The sequence below is a fragment of the Spinacia oleracea genome, chromosome 4 (assembly GCF_020520425.1).
Source record: "Spinacia oleracea cultivar Varoflay chromosome 4, BTI_SOV_V1, whole genome shotgun sequence".
NCBI lineage: Eukaryota > Viridiplantae > Streptophyta > Magnoliopsida > Caryophyllales > Amaranthaceae > Spinacia > Spinacia oleracea.
In genome coordinates, this window is record NC_079490.1 from 135,845,873 (window position 1) to 135,870,886 (window position 25,014).

The window sequence follows — 25,014 nt, forward strand, 5'->3', positions numbered from 1 at the left end:
AAGGTATGCAAGCTAAAGAAATCAATCTACGGATTGAAGCAGGCATCCAGGAGCTGGAATATACGTTTTAATAAAGCAGTCAGTGACTTTGGTTTCATCAAGAACGCAGACGAATCTTGTGTATACAAGAAGGTCAGTGGGAGAAAAATTGCTTTTCTAGTATTATATGTCGACGACATATTACTTATCGGAAATGACATTCCTATGTTGAACTCTGTCAAGATTTGGCTTGGGAAATGTTTTTCGATGAAGGATCTAGGAGAAGCACAGTACATATTGGGCATTAAGATTTACAGAGATAGATCTAAAAAGATGATTGGACTTAGTCAAAACACTTATATCAATAGGTGCTTGATAGGTTCAAGATGGCAGACTCCAAGCGAGGCTACCTACCCATGTCTCATGGAATAACTCTAAGCAAGACTCAGTGCCCAAAAACACTTGATAAGCGTAGACGAATGAATGGGATTCCATATGCATCATTGATTGGTTCAATAATGTATGCTATGATATGTACACGCCCGGATATTGCGTACGCACTCAGTGCTACGAGCAGATACCAGTCAGACCTAGGAGAGGCGCATTGGACTGCTGCCAAGAATATTCTGAAGTACCTGAAAAGGCACAAAGATGACTTCTTGGTCTATGGTGGAGATGATGAATTAATTGTTAAAGGCTATACGGACGCAAGTTTCCAAACCGACAAAGATGATTTCAGATCACAGTCTGGGTTTGTCTTCTGCCTCAACGGAGGTGCAGTAAGCTGGAAAAGTGCTAAGCAAAGCACCATTGCGAATTCTACAACTGAAGCGGAGTACATTGCTGCAGATGAAGCAGCAAAGGAAGCTATATGGCTAAGGAAGTTCATAGGCGAACTTGGTGTAGTCCCCTCCATTAAAGGACCAATAGCCCTGTATTGTGATAATAACGGAGCTATTGTACAGGCAAAGGAGCCTAGACACCACCAGAGAGTCAAGCATGTACTTCGTAGATTTCACCTTCTACGAGAGTTCGTTGAAAGAAAAGAAGTCGAGATAAGCAAGATTGGAACTGATGACAACATATCAGATCCATTGACTAAACCTCTACCGCAGGCGAAGCACAACTCGCACACTGCAGCTATGGGAATCAAGCATATTGGAGAATGGCTTTGATATCCTTGTTTAATGTTTTAAAGTTTTAGAGTTTAAATCTTTGTAAAAAAATTATTGGTTAATCATTCACAATAAATGAATAGAATTCATTTTTCCATTTAATTTGTGGTTTATTAAATGATGAGTCCCTTCAATTTGACGATATATTCAAGATAGACTGTCAGGACCAGTCCTGTGACTAAGAAATGTCTATCAAGTGAACTTGAATGTCAAAGGTTGAAAATGGTCCCTAGTCGGAGTCTTCTATAAAATTGGACGCATAGAAAACGTTAGACGACTAGAATGCAAGATGACTAGTAGTTCTGTTTCTTGAACTATGTGGACATGGCAATGTCATAATCATTTGCATAGATACTTACTTTGGGAAGACTAGTATCGGACAGACCTATGAAACTTTACTGTAAGAGATGAAAATCTGTCATAAGTAAATTTCAATAAAATTATTAGACACTAAATCCTCAATACCTGAGTGATTTGAGATTACTTGTTTGAGAACTGGTTGCTTTGACGTTGACCAACCGTCGCACCATAAAAGGAGGCTATAAAGGCAACGCTCAGGTAATCACCTATCAAACGAAGTCTAATCTCAAGATCGCAAGATTGGGATTGTCCTCCCATAAATCAGGATGAGATGCTTAAAAGTTGTACAAGGCCACTCGGAGAGCTAGAAACTGTGAAATGCATGGCCGTGCTCGGATGAATCATAGGCTATGATTATCTGTTAATTTGATCAGTTGAACTCTGAAACCGAGAAATACCTCTGGACATAATAAGGATGACAACTCTTACCTTATGTTCAAGAGCAAGCATCGAGCGACAAAGGAATTAGGAAATGCACACTTGTCCCTAAGGACAAGTGGGAGACTGAAGGAAATAATGCCCTTGGTCCAAGTATGCATTCTATGTTAAGTCTAATAAATGCGGTTCAGTATTAATTAACAAGTTAATAATTCAGTGAGATCAAGTGAGCTGAATGCCTAGCTAGAGGCCGCTTCAGTTCAAGTGGAATTAATGATATTAATCCACAACTTACTCTTGACTGAACCCGTAGGGTCACACAAATAGTACGTAAACGGATCAAGTATTTAATGGCATTAAATACTCTATCTATGGATATTCGGAATCGACGGATCTTGGTTTCAGTGGGAGCTGAGATCGTCACAAGCAAGAAATGAATACTCCGGAAACGATGATATTGCCGGAAACGGAAATATGGATCGTATCGGAAATATAAATATTATCCAAGTCGTAGATGTTGCCGGAAACGGAAACATGGTACGTATCGGAAAATATTATCGGAAATGGAAATATTGCAGGAATCGGAAATATTGCCGGAAACGGAAATATTGTCAGAATCGGAAATATAATCGGAATCGGAAAATAATTCCGGAAACGGAAATATTAAATATTTGTTCGAATCGGAAATTAATTCCGGAATCGGAAATATTAAATATTGTTCGTATCGGAAATGAATTCCGGAATCGGGAATTTAATCGGAAGCGTATCGTACGAATTAGCATCGGACGAGGCCCGCTAGACGAAGGCCCAACACGAAGCCAGGCCATCGCCCAGCGAGCCGTAGGCACCAACGCACGCAGCCAAGGGCGCGCGCGCGCAGCACAGCAGCGTGGGCTGTGCGCCTGTCGTGGGACGCAAGGCTTGCGCGGGTGCACGGCTTGTGCGATGCTTGTGCGGGAAATCCTAATCCTATTAGGATTTGTGCAAAGATTAAAATCCTAAACCTATTAGATTTGCTTTGTTATTTAGAGTCCTAATAAAGTTCTAATTAGCAAATCCACATCCTAGTAGGATTACAATTCCTTTTCCATACTCCTATAAATAGGTGCCTAGGGTCACAATTTATGGGTACGATTGAAGTATTCAAAGGGTAAGTTTTTGAAATAAAAATCAGCCATACACTTGCAAACACTAGCCGAAATTCCTAAGCACCTTAAGGGCGATTCTAGTTGGTCTAACTTGAGGCGGATCCGGACGTACTGTGGACTATCTACGGAGGGACGACATTCGGAGTCCTAAAGACTTGTTCTTGTTCGGTTCGGGCGCAGCTAGGGAAGACACGCTACAACATGTATGCATCTATTCTATGCTAAATGATTATGTGTAAATAATATGTTTTCCTGGCTTTATGGTTTTTCCGCATGATTTATGAATTATCATATGTATCATAACCTAACATAAATAATACATAAACATATGATCAATTAGCACAAAAAATGTATTTAATTCATCAAAATAAACCAACATGTACTTAATCATTCTTATAACAATATATCAATCTAGATAAATAAGGTAAAACAAAATTGAAATGAAATATATAGCTAAGTCTATAAAATAACTTACTTTTTCAAAATATATATTGCATTTTTCTTAGGCATGTACTATGTATCTACAACTCCCTCCGTATTTTAAAAATAGATACACTTTCCTTAAACGACCGTTTTAAAAACAGATAGTTCACTCTTTCTTGTGGTACTCATACTTACTCACATAATTAATCATTTTACTATAATAATTCATTCACCCACTACCCTACTTTCATCTTATTTTAATAAATTCAACTCACTCTCCTAAAATTACGTGTCGATCAAAGTGTATTTCTTTTTAAAATACAGAAGAGTAATGTTTTAATATTTCACTACTTTAAACAAATTATGTAACTTTATTAAAAATGTGTAAAACTTGCGTAATCTAATCTATGTACTACTCTATTGTGTAATAATTAAAATAATTCGCATATATTTTACCTAAAATGTTCTAATTTATATGATAATAATCGATCATACTACGAAGTACTTATTTACTTATGTCAATAGATTTGTTAATTTAAATATATATCTATGTACTCCCTCTATTTTTAAATATTAGTCATATGTTGACTTTTTCACCCATTTCAACTCAATATTTAAACATAAACTAGCTTTTGAGCCCGTTCGAAGAACGGGCGGTCGTATAGTGGTTGTTTAGTCTATCTTTTTAAGTTCTAATTTTATTGAGCTTGTGATTGTAGAGAGAATATATGAGGTAAATAGAGATAAAATTTAAAGGTTGAAAGAATACATAAATTAAATAGTGTATTAATATTGAGTGTTAATCGGGAAGATATAGTGGAAAATGTTGAATGAATAGATTGGTGAATTGATGTTGTATACTTGTATGAGGAAGATGAAGGGAATGAGGCGATTGAAGTTGTATAATATATCAAACAACAAAGAAAAAAGCAAAATAAATAAACCAAATTGATGGAGGAAAGAATGGATGACACGTGTCATCTAATCAAATGTGGTGACACGTGTCATGTAATCAAACATGGTTTCGCTTTTTAAATTACTAGGTATAGATTTCTCTAAATACGGAGCGATTTCCTTCAATATTGCATAAAGATCCAATAATTCCCTAAATACGTTACTTTCTAAGTTATTTCCCACCATACCGTCCACGTAAGCAAGGGAGAAAGAGAAGTAATTTTTTTTCCGGTTTAGCATTGAACCGCCATATGAGATAGCGGTTTCGTTTTAAAGCAAACCGCCATCTCAGATGGCGGTTTAATATTATAAACCGCTATCTGAGATAGCGGTTTGCATTAAAACAAAACCGCTATCTCAGATGGCGGTTTGCTTAGTTGTAAATTATTTTTAACATGAATTACAGTTTAAATAGAAATATAACTTAGAAGTAACATCTTGTGACATCAATGGCGTCTGTAGCTCAGTGGATAGAGCGTGTTGTTTCTAAGCAGAAGGCTGTGGGTTCGAACCCTACCTGACACACTTATTTCTTTTTAACCATTTCTTAATATTAATTATAAACATTACCAAATTTAACTTGCCAACATTAGTGTCTGTAGCCCAGTGGATAGAGCGTTTGTTTCCTATGCAGAAGGTCATAGGTTCGACCCCTACTTAACGCGGTTATTTTTTTTTTACCATTTATAAATAGTGATTATAAACCGCTATCTCAGATAGCGGTTTACTTAAGTCAACCGCTACCTGAGATAGCGGTTTAGTGCCGCTTCGTTAAAAAAAAGACCGGTTTTAATGCTGACGTGGACGGTATGGTGGGATTAAGTTAAAAAGTGGCGCATTTTGGGAATTTGACGTTCTTTAAACAATATTGAAGGAAATCTCTCCTAAATACTTACGTTAAAAAAGTATTAAAAAATTGATATTGTTAAACCAAACATAGAGACGAACAAAACAAAATCTTGTACGAATATGTTTTGAAATACATATTGGAAATAAATTAGAAGATTTTATTCATTTGTGAATTGTGACAAGATTCCAAATAGTACTAATATTCAACAATGGAGGGAGTACTCCATATTATAATAAAAGAGAGGCAAATTGACGTGGTGATGAAAAATGTCGCTCTCTGATTTTCCTCTCTTATAACATAAATAATCGAGTATCATGTTTTGTTTAGAAATTTTGTCATACTACGTATAATGGATGTGTACAATGTATAATGAACATTTACCTTTGACCGTTTATTATTTGTAATCCAAAGAAAAATCTTTGCATGAATTGTATATATGATAACCAATCGACATAGAAAATCTTATAATAGTTGAACATGTACTATCAATTAAATTATTATAATACTATCAACTTTTTAAGAATTTGTGTCATATAATGAATATGGATATGCATAACAAACGATAACTCTTGATTTAATATATTTAACAAGGTTATTTCAAACATTTACAGGCTCAATGTTGAATAACGACATGAGACCCCTGGTCACATACTTTTTCATGACGGGACCTAGCCTATACTTAATCTTAAATATCAAAAATAAAATTTACCACATTCTCATTACCGTAATACTTTCACACGAAGCACGAATAATAATTTATCCGCTCATATTATTGAAGTTTTAGGGCAGATTGATTGAAATTTTGACTAATGTATCGCAATCAATTATTTCCAAAATCATAAGATGATTGACTTTCCTTATTATTAATTCTCTCATCCCGAAGCCGGTCGCCTTAAGAAAGTCGTCTCTCTCCTCTTCGTCGCCCCATACCCCTTTGATCTCTCCCTCTACAGCTGCCTCTTCCACCTTTGCGCCGCCCATACCACTGGATTTTGGGGGATTTGGTGGGCGGCGATAGGTGAGAGGAATTGGGGCGGTGGTGGGTTGTAGGGGAGGTGGGAAGGAGACGAGAATGAAATTGATCAAGAGGGGCAGCCATGGAAAAAAACCCTCTCCCTCGCTGAAAAATCAAACTCCGGTGGAATTCTTCAGGTGGGTGGTGGGTGAATGGAAGAAGGAAGGGGAGAGAGAAAAGAAAAAGAAATGGGTGGGTTATTGGGTAATTAGGGATTATGGGGGGTTAATTAGGAATCAGGTGGGTAATTAGATGTTAATTGAATTAATTAGGGATGATGACATCATGAAGGGGTATTTGGGATTAACTCATTTGTGAGGGGTATTTTATGAATTATTGAAACTTGATGGCGTTTTCTGAATTATGGCAAAACTCATTCATGAAATTTCCGTTTTATCTATGTACTCTTATTTGTTTTAATTGGTTTGATAAACAAGACACCGAATGAGCAATGATAAACTTATCAGTAACTAATTTTAATTTGGAGAATATATGTAAGCTCAAATTTGGTGATAACTTTCTAACAGATTTCATACAAATTTATGTGTTCCGGTGTGGAAGTGGATGAAACAATGGGCTTCGAATGAAGGCCCATTTTTGTGTGTGTTGAAGATCTTGCTAGCTCGAATGTGTCGTGTCCAAATCAACCTGCACAATAAACAAGTTACTAGCCTCGGGGGTGTTTCCGAGGAAAGCCCCTCCGATGCCTAAGTAAGAACAATGCTCGGATTCTAGAGAGAGAAGTTCTCTAGAAGAGTAGTCTTAAGGCGTGAAATGGACATACCTTGGTATGTGAGCCATGACGGCTTATTTATAGTGTTTGTACAATAAATTCCCTTAGGTCATTTATTGCAAGTGAGCCTTGGGCCTTGATTGGTGGCTGAATAGCCTTTTTGGAATGTAGTGCTTGTGGGTTTGATGCTGCTGTATTGAGCCATTGGGCTTTGGACTTATTGGCCCAAACAACATGCCCCCCAGACCCGGTCCATTTAGGAATAAATGGGCGGGTTTCCATGTATCAGAAGTTGGAAAGATTTCCCCCTCTTTTTTCAAAAGGGGGCGTTTGAATCCGTGCGCTAGTGGGACAGGTGTCCAAAGGACGCTTCAGATGCGGTGTTCATCGTACGGTCCAAAATGTAGCGGAAGTTGGGCGGTTTTTCGTGCCAAGGTCTATAAATACTCGACCCAAACCAGATTTTAAAACTTTATTCACCCAAATCTCTCTCAAGCTTTCCCAGAAATCCGGTGACATTTCTTGTGAGTTTTCTTCAGATCTTCGTGAATTCGTCGAGAATCAGCTTTGGATTTTCACTCAGTTCGACTTATCGGCTATTTCCGCTCCGAGAAAGGTAATTTGTTTCCCCTTTTTGTTGTTTTCATTTCCCCACTCTGTATCTTCGGCATTCTGCCCCTTCTCGAAGTTCTTGCCATGGCCGGAGGAAGGTGGAAGAGGAAATTCAACATAGCGTCCTCCTCTAGTGGTTCGGAGGAGGATGTGAGGAATGCTCCTTCCGAGGTTGAGGAACGTGCAGGAAGCGGAGCCCAAGCCGGGTCGAGCCAACGAACTGGGGCCACTGGTCGATTTGTGGTTCGCCCTTTCTTTCCGAGGAGGTGGGAGGAGGCGGATCCCGAGGGTAAGCTCGCGGCTCTATTTAACGACCCTACTGAGATTGCTGGTCCTGACGGTACTGCTGTTGAGGGGGAGTGGTTGGTTGCTGCTCGGCGGGAGCGTTATGATCGGCTCGCCGAGGATCTATACGGCATTCGGTATGCCTTGGGCTACTGGTGCGAGCTTCCTCTTCAGCCACATGCTCGGGTGACGAGGCCGCCTCCAGGCAGGATAGCGGTGTATCTCCACCATTTTGATTACGGGCTTAGGTTCCCTTTGGACCCCTTCGTGTCCCGCGTGTTGGAGGAGTACAACATCTCTTTGGCTCAGTTGACGCCGAAGTCCATGCGTCACATAATCTCTTACCGCTGGACGTGCGATTTCCTCGGTTACCCTCCCTCTATCGAGGTTTTCAAGGAAATACACGAGCTGGCGAAGAACCAAAACTCGGAGCACGGTTGGTGGTCGATCAACAACAAAAGGCTTCGGAAGGGGGATTCGCAGTACATAACTGCGTTTCCTTATGTCTCCTCGGTTCACAACTGGAAGAAGCAGTGGCTTCTAGTGCGAGTGCCGGTGGATCCGAAGCATCCTTACTACTATTTTCCGCCGAAGTGGTTCGTGAGGGTGGACCCGGAGATGTCGAGGGTTGGTCCCGTGGATCTGGGAAATCCGGATCACGTAGCTCTGTTGGATTGGTTCCGAGCGAAGAGAACTAGGGAGCCTATGCATTGGCTTCCTAATTTTCATTATATCACTCGGGAGGCTATCCTTGCTGCTCCCGGTCTCAGTAGGATCTACGATAGGGGTGAGAATTCTCGTGCTGAGATCGTGCTTCGGCGGAGGTGTTCGCCTCTCCCTTGGCCGGTTTGTGACTGACCTTTTTTTCTTTTTCTTTGTGCAGCATTTGGTGAGGCCGCTCTTGATCCCGAGGTGTTGGGATACAAGTTGGAAGGTGGGGAGATTCTTTCCAACTGTCCTCCTTACGATTTCAAGGCTAGCAACCCTCGGCAACCGAGGTTGGAGAACGCCCGGTTTTCGGCTCACGCCTTGGCCCATATCGACGAAGTTCGGGCCGACCCTTGGTCTGCTGATCGTCCTGGTGACGCGGTTCCGAGACAGACTGTTCTCCCTGAACTGGTAACTACTTCTGATCCGGTAACTTCCTTGCTGTTTGTTTGTGTGGTATTCCGCCTTTTATCCGATGTGGGGGCTCATCTCGTTTTATCTTCGTGCAGGGTCCCGAGACGACAGTTGCTGCCCCAGTTATCTCATCTGCTTCGTCTCCTCCTTCCTTCGTTGTTCCCGAGGTGAGTGTCCACTTCTCGTTTTTCGTTCTCCTGCGGGTTTTTCTTGCATTCTTACTTTCATGTGTTCTCCAGGAGTCGCAGAGGTTGAAAAAGCGGAAGTCTTCGGAGGACGAAGCTTCTCGGAAGGGGAAGTCGGCTGCTAGGGAGAAGTCTCCGAGGAGGAAGAAGAAGAAGTCTTCGAACTTCTCTAAGGTAACCCCCCGCCCCGAGGTTCTCGAGTTTTTGAGTCAGCGACCTTTTTTGACTAAGGAGAGGATTCAACAGGTTGTTGCCTCGGATCCTAGTCTCGCTGAAGCAGGGGAACGGTATCTTGCTCGGCAAGAGAAAGAGATGGTTCTTCCTGAGAACTTGCGCCGCTTCATCCCTGTTCCGGGCCAGAAGCTGAAGAGCGTCGCTGTGTTGGTGCCCAATGAGCAGGTGGACCAACCCTTGGCCGAGGAGGCAACCATTCCCTCGCCGCTGAAGCCTTTGGGGGTGATCGTTGAGGACATCACCCTTGAAGTGGAGATGGAGGAGGATGATATTCCGATTGCCTCCGCCGAGGTGCATGCTTCTGAGGGGGCTGACGCTGTTGGTTTGGAGGAGGATCCGAAGACTCCTCCGAGGGTGCTCGTGGACCTCACTGCTGCAGATGCTGCTGAGGATGTCCCTTCGGCGGCGGAGGGTGCTGAACAGCCGGACCTTCTGGTTTCTTCTGAAGGGGGTGCTTCGGAGGGGCGTGGTACGAAGCGGCGCCGTGAGACCTTGGGCTTGTTAGGTTATGATACATATGACAATTCATAAATCATGCGGAAAAACCATAAAGCCAGGAAAACATATTATTTACACATAATCATTTAGCATAGTTTAGATGCATACTCTTTGTTGCGTGCCTTCCCTAGCTGCGCCCGAACCGAACAAGAACAAGTCTTTAGGACTCCAAGTGTCGTCCCTCCGTAGATAGTCCACAGCACGTCTGGATCCGCCTTAAGATTGACCAACTAGAATCGCCCTTAAGGTACTACTTATTTTCGGCTAAATGGGCAAGAGTTATGGCTGATTTTTCTGCTTAAAAATCCTAGCTTTGAATACTTGAAAACTTATGTATAAATAATGACCCTAGGCCATTATTTATAGAGGTATGGAAAAGGAATTGTAATCCTACTAGGATGTGGATTTGTTAATTAGAACTTTATTAGGACTCTAAATAACAAAGCAATTCTAATAAGATTAGGATTTTAATCTTCGCACGAATCCTAATAGAATTAGGATTTCCCGCACACGCATCGTACAAGCCGTGCACCCGCGCAGGCCTTGCGGCCCACGACAAGCGCACAGCCCATGTGCGGTGCTGCGTGCGCGCGCGCGCCCTTGGCTGGGCCTGGTCGAGGCGTGCGTTGCTGCGTGCGGCTCGCTGGGCGATGGCCTGGCTTCGTGCTGGGCCTTCGTCTAGCGGGCCTCGTCCGATGCTAATTCGTACGATACGCTTCCGATTAAATTCCCGATTCCGGAATTCATTTCCGATACGAACAACATTTAATATTTCCGATTCCGGAATTAATTTCCGTTTCGAACAAATATTTTAATATTTCCGTTTCCGGAATTATTTTCCGATTCCGATAATATTTCCGTTTCTGACAATATTTCCGTTTCCGGCAATATTTCCGATTCCGGCAATATTTCCATTTCCGATAATATTTTCCGATACGTACCATGTTTCCGTTCCCGGCAACATCTACGACTTGGATAATATTTATATTTCCGATACGATCCATATTTCCGTTTCCGGCAATATCATCGTTTCCGGAGTATTCATTTCTTGCCTGTGACGATCTCAGCTCCCACTGAAACCAAGATCCGTCGATTCCGAATATCCATAGATGGAGTATTTAATGCCATTAATTACTTGATCCGTTTACGTACTATTTGTGTGACCCTACGGGTTCATTCAAGAGTAAGCTGTGGATTAATATCATTAATTCCACTTGAACTGAAGCGGCCTCTAGCTAGGCATTCAGCTCACTTGATCTCACTGAATTATTAACTTGTTAATTAATACTGAACCGCATTTATTAGACTTAACATAGAATGCATACTTGGACCAAGGGCATTATTTCCTTCAGTCTCCCAGGGACAAGTGTGCATTTCCTAATTCCTTTGTCGCTCGATGCTTGCTCTTGAACATAAGGTAAGAGTTGTCATCCTTATTATGTCCAAAGGTGTTCCTCGGTTTCAGAGTTCAACTGATCAAATAAACAGATAATCATAGCCTATGATTCATCCGAGCACGGCCATGCATTTCACAGTTTCTAGCTCTCCGAGTGGCCTTGTACAACTTTTAAGCATCTCATCCCGATTTATGGGAGGACAATCCCAATCTTGCGATCTTGAGATTAGACTTCGTTTGATAGGTGATTACCTGAGCGTTGCCTTTATAGCCTCCTTTTACGGTGCGACGGTTGGTCAACGTCAAAGCAACCAGTTCTCAAACAAGTAATCTCAAATCACTCAGGTATTGAGGATTTAGTGTCTAATAATTTTAATGAAATTTACTTATGACAGATTTTCATCTCTTACAGTAAAGTTTCATAGGTCTTGTCCGATACTAGTCTTCCCAAAGTAAGTATCTATGCAAATGATTATGACATTGCCATGTCCACATAGTTCAAGAAACAGAACTACTAGTCATCTTGCATTCTAATCGTCTAACGTTTTCTATGCGTCCAATTTTATAGAAAACTCCGACTAGGGACCATTTTCAACCTTTGAAATTCAAGTTCACTTGATAGACATTTCTTAGTCACAGGACTGGTCCTGACAGTCTATCTTGAATATATCGTCAAATTGAAGGGACTCATCATTTAATAAACCACTAATTAAATGGAAAAATGAATTCTTTTCATTTATTGTGAATGATTAACCAATAATGTTTTACAAAGATTTAAACTCTAAAACTTTAAAACATTAAACAGGGACATCAAAGCCATTCTCCAATATGCTTGATTCACATAGCTGCAGTGTGCGAGTTGTGCTTCGCCTGCGGCAGAGGTTTAGTCAATGGATCTGATATGTTGTCATCAGTTCCAATCTTGTTTATCTCGACTTCTTTTCTTTCAACGAACTCTCGTAGAAGGTGAGATCTACGAAGTACATGCTTGACTCTCTGGTGGTGTCTAGGCTCCTTTGCCTGTGCAATAGCTCCGTTATTATCACAATACAGGGCTATTGGTCCTTTAATGGAGGGGACTACACCAAATTCGCCTATGAACTTCATTAGCCATATAGCTTCCTTTGCTGCTTCATGTGCAGCAATGTACTCCGCTTCAGTTGTAGAATCCGCAATGGTGCTTTGCTTAGCACTTTTCCAGCTTACTGCACCCCCGTTAAGGCAGAAGACAAACCCAGACTGTGATCTGAAATCAGCTTTGTCGGTTTGGAAACTTGCGTCCGTATAGCCTTTAACAATTAATTCATCATCTCCACCATAGACCAGGAAGTCATCCTTGTGCCTTTTCAGGTACTTCAGAATATTCTTGGCAGCAGTCCAATGTGCCTCTCCTGGGTCTGACTGGTATCTGCTCGTAGCACTAAGTGCGTACGCAACATCCGGGCGTGTACATATCATAGCATACATTATTGAACCAATCAATGATGCATATGGAATCCCATTCATTCGTCTATGCTCATTAAGTGTTTTTGGGCACTGAGTCTTGCTTAGAGTTATTCCATGAGACATGGGTAGGTAGCCTCGCTTGGAGTCCGCCATCTTGAACCTATCAAGCACCTTATTGATATAAGTGCTTTGACTAAGTCCAATCATCTTTTTAGATCTATCTCTGTAAATCTTGATGCCCAATATGTACTGTGCTTCTCCTAGATCTTTCATCGAAAAACATTTCCCAAGCCAAATCTTGACAGAGTTCAACATAGGAATGTCATTTCCGATAAGTAATATGTCGTCGACATATAATACTAGGAAAGCAATTTTGCTCCCACTGACCTTCTTGTATACACAAGATTCGTCTGCGTTCTTGATGAAACCAAAGTCACTGACTGCTTCATCAAAACGTATATTCCAGCTCCTGGATGCCTGCTTCAATCCGTAGATTGACTTCTTTAGCTTGCATACCTTTTTAGCATTCTTTGGATCCTCAAAACCTTCAGGCTGTGTTATAAACACAGTTTCTGTTAAAACGCCGTTTAAGAAAGCAGTTTTGACATCCATCTGCCATATTTCGTAATCGTAATATGCAGCGATTGCTAACATTATCCGAATAGACTTTAGCATTGCAACTGGTGAAAAGGTTTCATCGTAATCCACACCGTGGACTTGCCTGTAACCTTTTGCAACCAATCTAGCTTTGAAAACTTCAAGTTTCCCATCCTTGTCCTTTTTCAGTTTGAAAACCCATTTGCTTCCAATGGCTTGGTAGCCATCTGGAAAATCGACCAAATCCCATACTTGGTTTTCAGACATGGAGTCTAATTCGGATTGCATGGCTTCTTGCCATTGCTTGGAGCTAGGGCTCGTCATAGCTTGTTTGTAAGTCGCAGGTTCATCACTTTCAAGTAATAGAACGTCATAGCTCTCGTTCGTCAAAATACCTAAGTACCTTTCTGGTTGAGATCTACATCTTTGCGATCTACGCGGGGTAACATTTCTAGATTGACCATGATTCTCACCAGATTCTTCTAAAGATCTCTGAGTTTCATCCTGAATGTCATCTTGAGCATTCTCTAGAGTTTGTTGTTCGACTCGAATTTCTTCGAGGTCTACTTTTCTCCCACTTGTCATTTTGGAAATGTGATCTTTCTCCAAAAAGACACCATCTCGAGCAACAAACACCTTGTTCTCAGATGTATTGTAGAAGTAATACCCCTTTGTTTCCTTTGGATAGCCCACAAGGATACATTTGTCAGATTTTGGATGAAGTTTGTCTGAAATTAATCGTTTGACGTATATTTCACATCCCAAATCTTCAGAAAAGACACATTTGGAGGCTTTCCAAACCATAATTCATATGGAGTCTTTTCGACAGCTTTAGACGGAGCTCTATTTATAGTGAGTGCAGCTGTATTTAGTGCATGTCCCCAAAATTCTAATGGAAGTTTGGCCTGACCCATCATTGACCTGACCATGTCTAGCAAGGTTATGTTCCTCCGTTCCGACACACCGTTCCATTGTGGTGTTCCAGGAGGAGTCAATTCTGATAGAATTCCACATTCTTTCAGATGGTCATCAAATTCATAGCTCATATATTCACCGCCTCTATCAGACCGCAGTGCCTTAATCTTCTTTCCTAATTGATTCTCTACTTCACTCTGAAATTCCTTGAATTTGTCAAAGGATTCAGACTTATGCTTCATTAGGTAGACATAACCATATCTACTGAAGTCATCAGTGAAAGTGATAAAGTAGCTGAAACCACCTCTAGCATTTGTACTCATTGGTCCACATACATCTGTATGGATTAAACCCAATAGTTCATTTGCTCTTTCTCCAACTTTAGAGAAAGGTTGCTTTGTCATTTTGCCAAGTAAACATGATTCGCATTTACCATAATCCTCTAAGTCAAATGGTTCTAGAATTCCTTCCTTTTGAAGTCTTTCTAAGCGTTTCAAGTTTATATGGCCTAATCGACAATGTCACAGATAGGTGAGATCTGAATCATCCTTTTTGGCCTTTTTGGTATTTATGTTATATACTTGTTTGTCGTGATCTAATAAATAAAGTCCATTGACTAATCTAGCAGATCCATAAAACATCTCTTTAAAATAAAACGAACAACTATTGTCTTTTATTAAAAAGGAAAATCCCTTAGCATCTAAGCAAGAAACTGAAATGATGTTTTTAGTAAGACTTGGAACATGGAAACACTCTTCCAGTTCCAAAACTAGCCCGGAGGGCAACGACAAATAATAAGTTCCTACAGCTAATGCAGCAATCTGTGCTCCATTTCCCACTCGTAGGTCGACTTCACCCTTGCTTAACTTTCTACTTCTTCTTAGTCCCTGTGGATTGGAACATAAGTGTGAGCCACAACCTGTATCTAATACCCAAGAAGTTGAATTAGCAAGTATACAGTCTATAACGAAAATACCTGAAGATGGAACGACTGTTCCGTTCTTCTGATCTTCCTTTAGCTTCAAGCAATCTCTCTTCCAATGCCCCTTCTTCTTGCAGTAGAAGCATTCGGATTCAGAAGTGGGTTGACTGACCTTCCTCTTTACAGATTTGGCGCCAGTTTTCTTAGTTGGGCTGGCCTTGTTGCTGAAGGAAATAATGCCCTTGGTCCAAGTATGCATTCTATGTTAAGTCTAATAAATGCGGTTCAGTATTAATTAACAAGTTAATAATTCAGTGAGATCAAGTGAACTGAATGCCTAGCTAGAGGCCGCTTCAGTTCAAGTGAAATTAATGATATTAATCCACAGCTTACTCTTGACTGAACCCGTAGGGTCACACAAATAGTACGTAAACGGATCAAGTATTTAATGGCATTAGATACTCCATCTATGGATATTCGGAATCGACGGATCTTGGTTTCAGTGGGAGCTGAGATCGTCACAGGCAAGAAATGAATACTCCGGAAACGATGATATTGCCGGAAACGGAAATATGGATCGTATCGGAAATATAAATATTATCCAAGTCGTAGATGTTGCCGGAAACGGAAACATGGTACGTATCGGAAAATATTATCGGAAATGGAAATATTGCCAGAATCGAAAATATTGCCGGAAACGGAAATATTGTCAGAATCGGAAATATTATCGGAATCGGAAAATAATTCCGGAAACGGAAATATTAAATATTTGTTCGAAACGGAAATTGATTCCGGAATCGGAAATATTAAATATTGTTCGTATCGGAAATGAATTCCGGAACCAGGAATTTAATCGGAAGCGTATCGTACGAATTAGCATCGGACGAGGCCTGCCGGACGAAGGCCCAACACGAAGTCGGGCCATCGCCCAGCAAGCCAAACGCGCGCCACAAGCCCAGCCAAGGCAGCGCCCAGGCCCACCGCAAGGCAGGCCCAGCGCGCGCCAACGCCACGGCTGCGTGGGCCTCGTGGCGTGGGCTGCTGCTCGCACGCACGCGCATGGGCGGCCCTCGTGGCTGCCGTGTGTGTGTGTGTTTGTGTTCATGCACGATTCCTAAAGCTATTAGGATTTGGTATATGATTAAATTCCTATTCCTAAAAGGATAAATTAATTAATTAGAGTTCTTATAGGATTCTAAGTTTAATTAATTCGTATCCTACTAGGATTCCAATTCCCTTTCCATAACTCTATAAATACGTGCCTAGGGTCACATATTTTGAGAGATTAATTCAAGTATTCAAAGTGAGTTTTTGAGAGAAAAATTCAGTCATATTTCTTACCTAAGAGTGCCGAAAATTTTAGTACCTTAAGGGCGATTCTAGTTGGTCAATCTTAAGGCGGATCCGGACGTGCTGTGGACTATCTACGGAGGGACGACACTTGGAGTCCTAAAGACTTGTTCTTGTTCGGTTCGGGCGCAGCTAGGGAAGGCACGCAACAAAGAGTATGCATCTAAACTATGCTATATGATTATGTGTAAATAATATGTATTCCTGGCTTAATGGTTGTTTCTGCATGATTTATGAATTGTCATATGTATCATAACCTAACAGTGGTATCACGAGCCTCTTATTATTTTCATAATCTAAATTGCATGAACATGGTTAAATATTACAAATTTGCAAGAATTAAAAGGGGTGATTAATTTTCGTAATTGTTAATTAATTGCAAATTGCGTTTATTTAATTATACGTACGCAGTTTTTCGGCAGTTTCTTCGTTACTCATCCAAATCGAGTGATTTTTGTGTCAATTCCGCATGTAAAAGGCATTCTAAAATTTTGACAAAAATAGTGTTTTTCTGCCGAACCCAGAATTCTCAAATTCGAAGCCTAACTATGACTTTTCGAAGGTTTTAGTTTTTCGAATGCAAAATTTCGTAAATTTAAAATGTTAAATTAAATATTTGCGATTCTTGTTGATAAATCTTGAATTTTTGATTGACCTACTGTATATGTTTAACAAGTTTGAATGCCTAGCCTTGTTAATTATGCAATCTAATTTGTAATTATGATTAATTTGTTGAAAATTAGAATAATTTAGAATTAATTTGATTTTCATAATTAATTATAATTTAATTAGAAACCTATGATTAAAAACCACCATAAAAATTGTAAATTTATGATAAATTTTAAATTTTATGACCTAGGCTTGAATCCATGATAATCGGAAATCAATTGAATAATAAATTTTCGATTTTTCGCCCTAAAATTATGAAATTAATATTATTTATTAATTTGTCATTAATTTTAAATAAAAATTTTAAATTTTTATGCGATTCGTTCATATAACTTGCACGCACAAACCAATGGACGCTTCGTGTTACCCTTAAGGGGTGTTGTATAGTGCGGGCATGCGACGACGAGCAAGGGAGCTCGTCGCCCGTGCGGCACGAATGCAATGAGCAAGGGCATGGTGCACGAGCACAAGGCAGCAACCCTGCCTTGTGTCGTGTGCCACGAGCTATGGATGAATGGGCATGGGCGAAGGCAAGGCATGGCAGTCGCGTGTGGGCAGCAAGCGAGCTGCGCCACAACGCGCACTGCCTCGCGCGCAGCGAGCGCAAGCTCGCGTGCCACGAGCGCTGCGCCCAGCGCTGATCGCGCGCAGCGCGCAATTGCTCGCGCACAGCGAGCGATGGCTCGCGTGCATCAAGCGCTGGAGCGCGCGCAGCAAGCGCTGGTGAGCGCGCACAGCGAGCGATGCCTCGCGTGCGTCGAGCGCTGGCGCGCGCGCAGCGAGCACCACTTGTGCGATGGCTTGCGATGGGAGATGCAGCAGCTATGCGACGAGCGCATGGGCTGCGCGCACATGGCCAGCGATGGCTGTGTGCGTGCGGCCCATGGGTGTGCGATGCGTAGGGTGTTTGCGTTGCGATTAGATCGTTTTGAATGTTTAATTTGAAATTTTTCAGTTTACGTAATTTTAATTAATTTTAAAATTAATAATTTAAATTATTTTCTTGGATTTTCATTTTGAATATTGTAATTATAATAAATTTTATTTATTCTAATTATTTTACTAAAATTAAAATCATGAATTAATTTAAATACGACTGAAATTAAATTAAACTTTTTGGATTCAATTATAAATTTATATGAGCTTTAAATTTTAATTAAATTTGTATGTTTCCGGTTAGACTTGAAATACATTTTTATGTTTAAAATTAGTAAAGCATATGAATTTATTGGTTTAAGTGGGAGCCCTTTTAGTCATAAAACTCTTGATTAGGTCTACAAATCCTTAAGGTTAAAACAACTTGATTAGAATTAATAAGGACTGAATAATTGGTAGATTATTAGTGCCCTTGATTAATTGCTGCAAATGTTTACGTGATGCATAATGTGTTTTACTAACCAGCTATGTGGGCCATTCATGATAATGAATGGGTGAATGGTATATATTGTATATGTACTGTTTTGCAGGTTATGAAGTGACTAGTATGGCCCAAATAGGATAGAAAATATGGTCTGCGTACCATTAATTTGAATGTAATTGGTCTAAAGTACCAAAGTTATTTTTCAATTCAAATATGGTCTGCGTACCATCAAATAGTTGTAATTAGTTATAGCTTATCCTATTTGAAGAAAATGGTGCCTCCCACGGAGATTTTCAAGACGGACTTTGAAGTCAAAGCTTCAAGATGAAGTCGGGCCATACTAGATCACATTTATCTTATGCATGTTTTAAGTTATTTATTGCTTTTAAATATGTCTTAAAATGCATGAGATCAAAAGCTTGATTATGTTGCATGATTAAGGATTTTAGTTCACTTAAAATCTAACCAACATAGTAAGAGCCTTAAGTTCCAAACTTAAAAAAATTGAGTTATAAGGTGCCATGCCAAAATATACACTTGCTTGGATATCCTTTACATCAATCTAGTAATAGTTTTCGCTCAGCGAGGTGTTACTTATTGGTCCTAAAGGGGCAAGGTACACAAATAATTGTGAGTACATGTTAGTTTTGGTGAAACTCAACGATATAAGTAAGGAGTCCTTTTATGTCGTGGCAAAATCGATAGGTTTACCTAATAAGTTCTTAGACTTACCTATCAACCAAGAATAGTTTCTAGACTATTAGCAAAAGGCTTTTGCTTACCTAAGATGTTTTAGGATTAAGTCGACAAACTGTGCTTAGTTCTTCAATGATTTTAGGATCTTGGAATCATTTTATTCACACCTGCCGGAACACATAACTTGAATAAAATTCTTAATAAACATTGAATTATGCATGTATGCTAGAATTTAAGTTTATTAAGAGAAACTGTGAATGGTTATTTATTTGTTTATTCTTTTCAATTGTAGTTTTTAATATGGCAAACAACAATTCATTCAACATTCGATCAATTCTCGAAAAGGAGAGGTTGAACGGGAAAAACTTCCTTGACTGGCAAAGGAACTTGCAAATAGTTCTTATGCAGGAAGGAAAGGAGTACGTCCTAGAAGAGGCGATGCCCGAAGCCACGGGCGACGGGGTCACTCAGGCAGCCCTCAATCGTTGGATTGATGCCAACAAGGATGTGAAATGTCTAATGCTCGCCACCATGAGTGCGGATCTACAGAAAACGTTCATCAACTCAGATGCTTTCACAATCATCAGTGAGTTGAAGAACATGTTCCAAGATCTGGCTCGAGTCGAAAGATTCGAGACTCATAGGCAAATTCTTGAGACCAAGCTTAAGAAAGGCGAGCCCGTAAGTCCACATGTTCTCAAAATGATTGGACTCATTGAGAATATGAGTCGGCTGGATCAGCAATTTTCTCAGGAAATGGCTATAGACACCATCCTCCATTCTCTTCATAGCGGGTATGATCAGTTCAAACTGAACTACAGTATGAATAGTCTGGACAAAACGCTCACTGAGCTTCACGGTATGCTGAAGACCGCTGAAAAGACGCTCAAAAGTGATAAGCAGGATGTGCTTATGGTGCGTGGGGGCAAGTTCAAGAAATCTGGAAAGAAGAGGAATGCTAAGAAAGGTGGCAACAAGGCCAGCCCAACTAAGCAAACTGGCGCCAAATCTGTAAAGAGGAAGGTCAGTCAACCCACTTCTGAATCCGAATGCTTCTACTGCAAGAAGAAGGGGCATTGGAAGAGAGATTGCTTGAAGCTAAAGGAAGATCAGAAGAACGGAACAGTCGTTCCATCTTCAGGTATTTTCGTTATAGACTGTATACTTGCTAATTCAACTTCTTGGGTATTAGATACAGGTTGTGGCTCACACTTATGTTCCAATCCACAGGGACTAAGAAGAAGTAGAAAGTTAAGCAAGGGTGAAGTCGACCTACGAGTGGGAAATGGAGCACGGATTGCTGCATTAGCTGTAGGAACTTACTATTTGTCGTTGCCCTCCGGGCAAGTTTTGGAACTGGAAGAATGTTTCCATGTTCCAAGTCTTACTAAAAACATCATTTCAGTTTCTTGCTTAGATGCTAAGGGATTTTCCTTTTTAATAAAAGACAATAGTTGTTCGTTTTATTTTAAAGAGATGTTTTATAGATCTGCTAGATTAGTCAATGGACTTTATTTATTAGATCACGACAAACAAGTATATAACATAAATACCAAAAAGGCCAAAAAGAATGATTCAGATCTCACCTATCTGTGGCATTGTCGATTAGGCCATATAAACTTGAAACGCTTAGAAAGACTTCAAAAGGAAGGAATTCTAGAACCATTTGACTTAGAGGATTATGGTAAATGCGAATCATGTTTACTTGGCAAAATGACAAAGCAACCTTTCTCTAAAGTTGGAGAAAGAGCAAATGAACTATTGGGTTTAATCCATACAGATGTATGTGGACCAATGAGTACAAATGCTAGAGGTGGTTTCAGCTACTTTATCACTTTCACTGATGACTTCAGTAGGTATGGTTATGTCTACCTAATGAAGCATAAGTCTGAATCCTTTGACAAATTCAAGGAATTTCAGAGTGAAGTAGAGAATCAATTAGGCAAGAAGATTAAGGCACTGCGGTCTGATAGAGGCGGTGAATATCTGAGCTATGAATTTGATGACCATCTGAAAGAATGTGGAATTCTATCAGAATTGACTCCTCCTGGAACACCACAATGGAACGGTGTGTCGGAACGGAGGAACAGAACCTTGCTAGACATGGTCAGGTCAATGATGTGTCAGGCCGAACTTCCATTAGAATTTTGGGGACATGCACTAAATACAGCTGCACTCACTATAAATAGAGCTCCGTCTAAAGCTGTCGAAAAGACTCCATACGAATTATGGTTTGGAAAGCCTCCAAATGTGTCTTTTCTTAAGATTTGGGGATGTGAAGTATACGTCAAACGATTAATTTCAGACAAACTTCATCCAAAATCTGACAAATGTATCCTTGTGGGCTATCCAAAGGAAACAAAGGGGTATTACTTCTACAATACATCTGAGAACAAATTGTTTGTTGCTCGAGATGGTGTCTTTTTGGAGAAAGATCACATTTCCAAAATGACAAGTGGGAGAAAAGTAGACCTCGAAGAAATTCGAGTCGAACAACAAACTCTAGAGAATGCTCAAGATGACATTCAAGATGAAACTCAGAGATCTTTAGAAGAATCTGGTGAGAATCATGGTCAATCTAGAAATGTTACCCCGCGTAGATCGCAAAGATATAGATCTCAACCGGAAAGGTACTTAGGTATTTTGACGAACGAGAGCTATGACGTTCTATTACTTGAAAGTGATGAACCTGCGACTTACAAACAAGCTATGACGAGCCCTAGCTCCAAGCAATGGCAAGAAGCCATGCAATCTGAATTAGACTCCATGTCTGAAAACCAAGTATGGGATTTGGTCGATTTGCCAGATGGCTACCAGGCCATTGGAAGCAAATGGGTTTTCAAACTGAAAAAGGACAAGGATGGGAAACTTGAAGTTTTCAAAGCTAGATTGGTTGCAAAAGGTTACAGGCAAGTCCACGGTGTGGATTACGATAAAACCTTTTCACCAGTTGCAATGCTAAAGTCTATTCGGATAATGTTAGCAATCGCTGCATATTACGATTACGAAATATGGCAGATGGATGTCAAAACTGCTTTCTTAAACGGCGTTTTAACAGAAACTGTGTTTATGACACAGCTTGAAGGTTTTGAGGATCCAAAGAATGCTAAAAAGGTATGCAAGCTAAAGAAGTCAATCTACGGATTGAAGCAGGCATCCAGGAGCTGGAATATACGTTTTGATGAAGCAGTCAGTGACTTTGGTTTCATCAAGAACGCAGACGAATCTTGTGTATACAAGAAGGTCAGTGGGAGCAAAATTGCTTTCCTAGTATTATATGTCGACGACATATTACTTATCGGAAATGACATTCCTATGTTGAACTCTATCAAGATTTGGCTTGGGAAATGTTTTTCGATGAAGGATCTAGGAGAAGCACAGTACATATTGGGCATCAAGATTTACAGAGATAGATCTAAAAGGATGATTGGACTTAGTCAAAGCACTTATATCAATAAGGTGCTTGATAGGTTCAAGATGGCGGACTCCAAGCGAGGCTACCTACCCATGTCTCATGGAATGACTCTAAGCAAGACTCAGTGCCCAAAAACACTTGATGAGCGTAGACGAATGAATGGGATTCCATATGCATCATTGATTGGTTCAATAATGTATGCTATGATATGTACACGCCCGGATGTTGCGTACGCACTCAATGCTACAAGCAGATACCAGTCAGACCCAGGAGAGGCGCATTGGACTGCTGCCAAGAACATTCTGAAGTACCTGAAAAGGCACAAAGATGACTTCCTGGTCTATGGTGGAGATGATGAATTAATTGTTAAAGGCTATACGGACGCAAGTTTCCAAACCGACAAAGATGATTTCAGATCACAGTCTGGGTTTGTCTTCTGCCTCAACGGAGGAGCAGTAAGTTGGAAAAGTGCTAAGCAAAGCACCATTGCGGATTCTACAACTGAAGCGGAGTACATTGCTGCACATGAAGCAGCAAAGGAAGCTATATGGCTAAGGAAGTTCATAGGTGAACTTGGTGTAGTCCCCTCCATTAAAGGACCAATAGCCCTGTATTGTGACAATAACGGAGCTATTGCACAGGCAAAAGAGCCTATACACCACCAGAGAGTCAAGCATGTACTTCGTAGATTTCACCTTCTACGAGAGTTCGTTGAAAGAAAAGAAGTCGAGATAAACAAAATTGGAACTGATGACAACATATCAGATCCATTGACTAAACCTCTGCCGCAGGCGAAGCACAACTCGCACACTGTAGCTATGGGAATCAAGCATATTGGAGAATGGCTTTGATGTCTCTGTTTAATGTTTTAAAGTTTTAGAGTTTAAATCTTTGTAAAACATTATTGGTTAATCATTCACAATAAATGAAAAGAATTCATTTTTCCATTTAATTTGTGGTTTATTAAATGATGAGTCCCTTCAATTTGACGATATATTCAAGATAGATTGTCAGAACCAGTCATGTGACTAAGAAATGTCTATCAAGTGAACTTGAATGTCAAAGGTTGAAAATGGTCCCTAGTCGGAGTTTTCTATAAAATTGGACGCATAGAAAACGTTAGACGATTAGAATGCAAGATGACTAGTAGTTCTGTTTCTTGAACTATGTGGACATGGCAATGTCATAATCATTTGCATAGATACTTACTTTGGGAAGACTAGTATCGGACAAGACCTATGAAACTTTACTGTAAGAGATGAAATCTGTCATAAGTAAATTTCATTAAATTATTAGACACTAAATCCTCAATACCTGAGTGATTTGAGATTACTTGTTTGAGAACTGGTTGCTTTGACGTTGACCAACCGTCGCACCGTAAAAGGAGGCTATAAAGGCAACGCTCAGGTAATCACCTATCAAACGAAGTCTAATCTCAAGATCGCAAGATTGGGATTGTCCTCCCATAAATCGGGATGAGATGCTTAAAAGTTGTACAAGGCCACTCGGAGAGCTAGAAACTGTGAAATGCATGGCCGTGCTCGGATGAATCATAGGCTATGATTATCTGTTTATTTGATCAGTTGAACTCTGAAACCGAGGAACACCTTTGGACATAATAAGGATGACAACTCTTACCTTATGTTCAAGAGCAAGCATCGAGCGACAAAGGAATTAGGAAATGCACACTTGTCCCTGGGAGACTGAAGGAAATAATGCCCTTGGTCCAAGTATGCATTCTATGTTAAGTCTAATAAATGCGGTTCAGTATTAATTAACAAGTTAATAATTCAGTGAGATCAAGTGAACTGAATGCCTAGCTAGAGGCCGCTTCAGTTCAAGTGGAATTAATGATATTAATCCACAGCTTACTCTTGACTGAACCCGTAGGGTCACACAAATAGTACGTAAACGGATCAAGTATTTAATGGCATTAGATACTCCATCTATGGATATTCGGAATCGACGGATCTTGGTTTCAGTGGGAGCTGAGATCGTCACAAGCAAGAAATGAATACTCCGGAAACGATGATATTGCCGGAAACGGAAATATGGATCGTATCGGAAATATAAATATTATCCAAGTCGTAGATGTTGCCGGAAACGGAAACATGGTACGTATCGGAAAATATTATCGGAAATGGAAATATTGCCAGAATCGAAAATATTGCCGGAAACGGAAATATTGTCAGAATCGGAAATATTATCGGAATCGGAAAATAATTCCGGAAACGGAAATATTAAATATTTGTTCGAAACGGAAATTGATTCCGGAATCGGAAATATTAAATATTGTT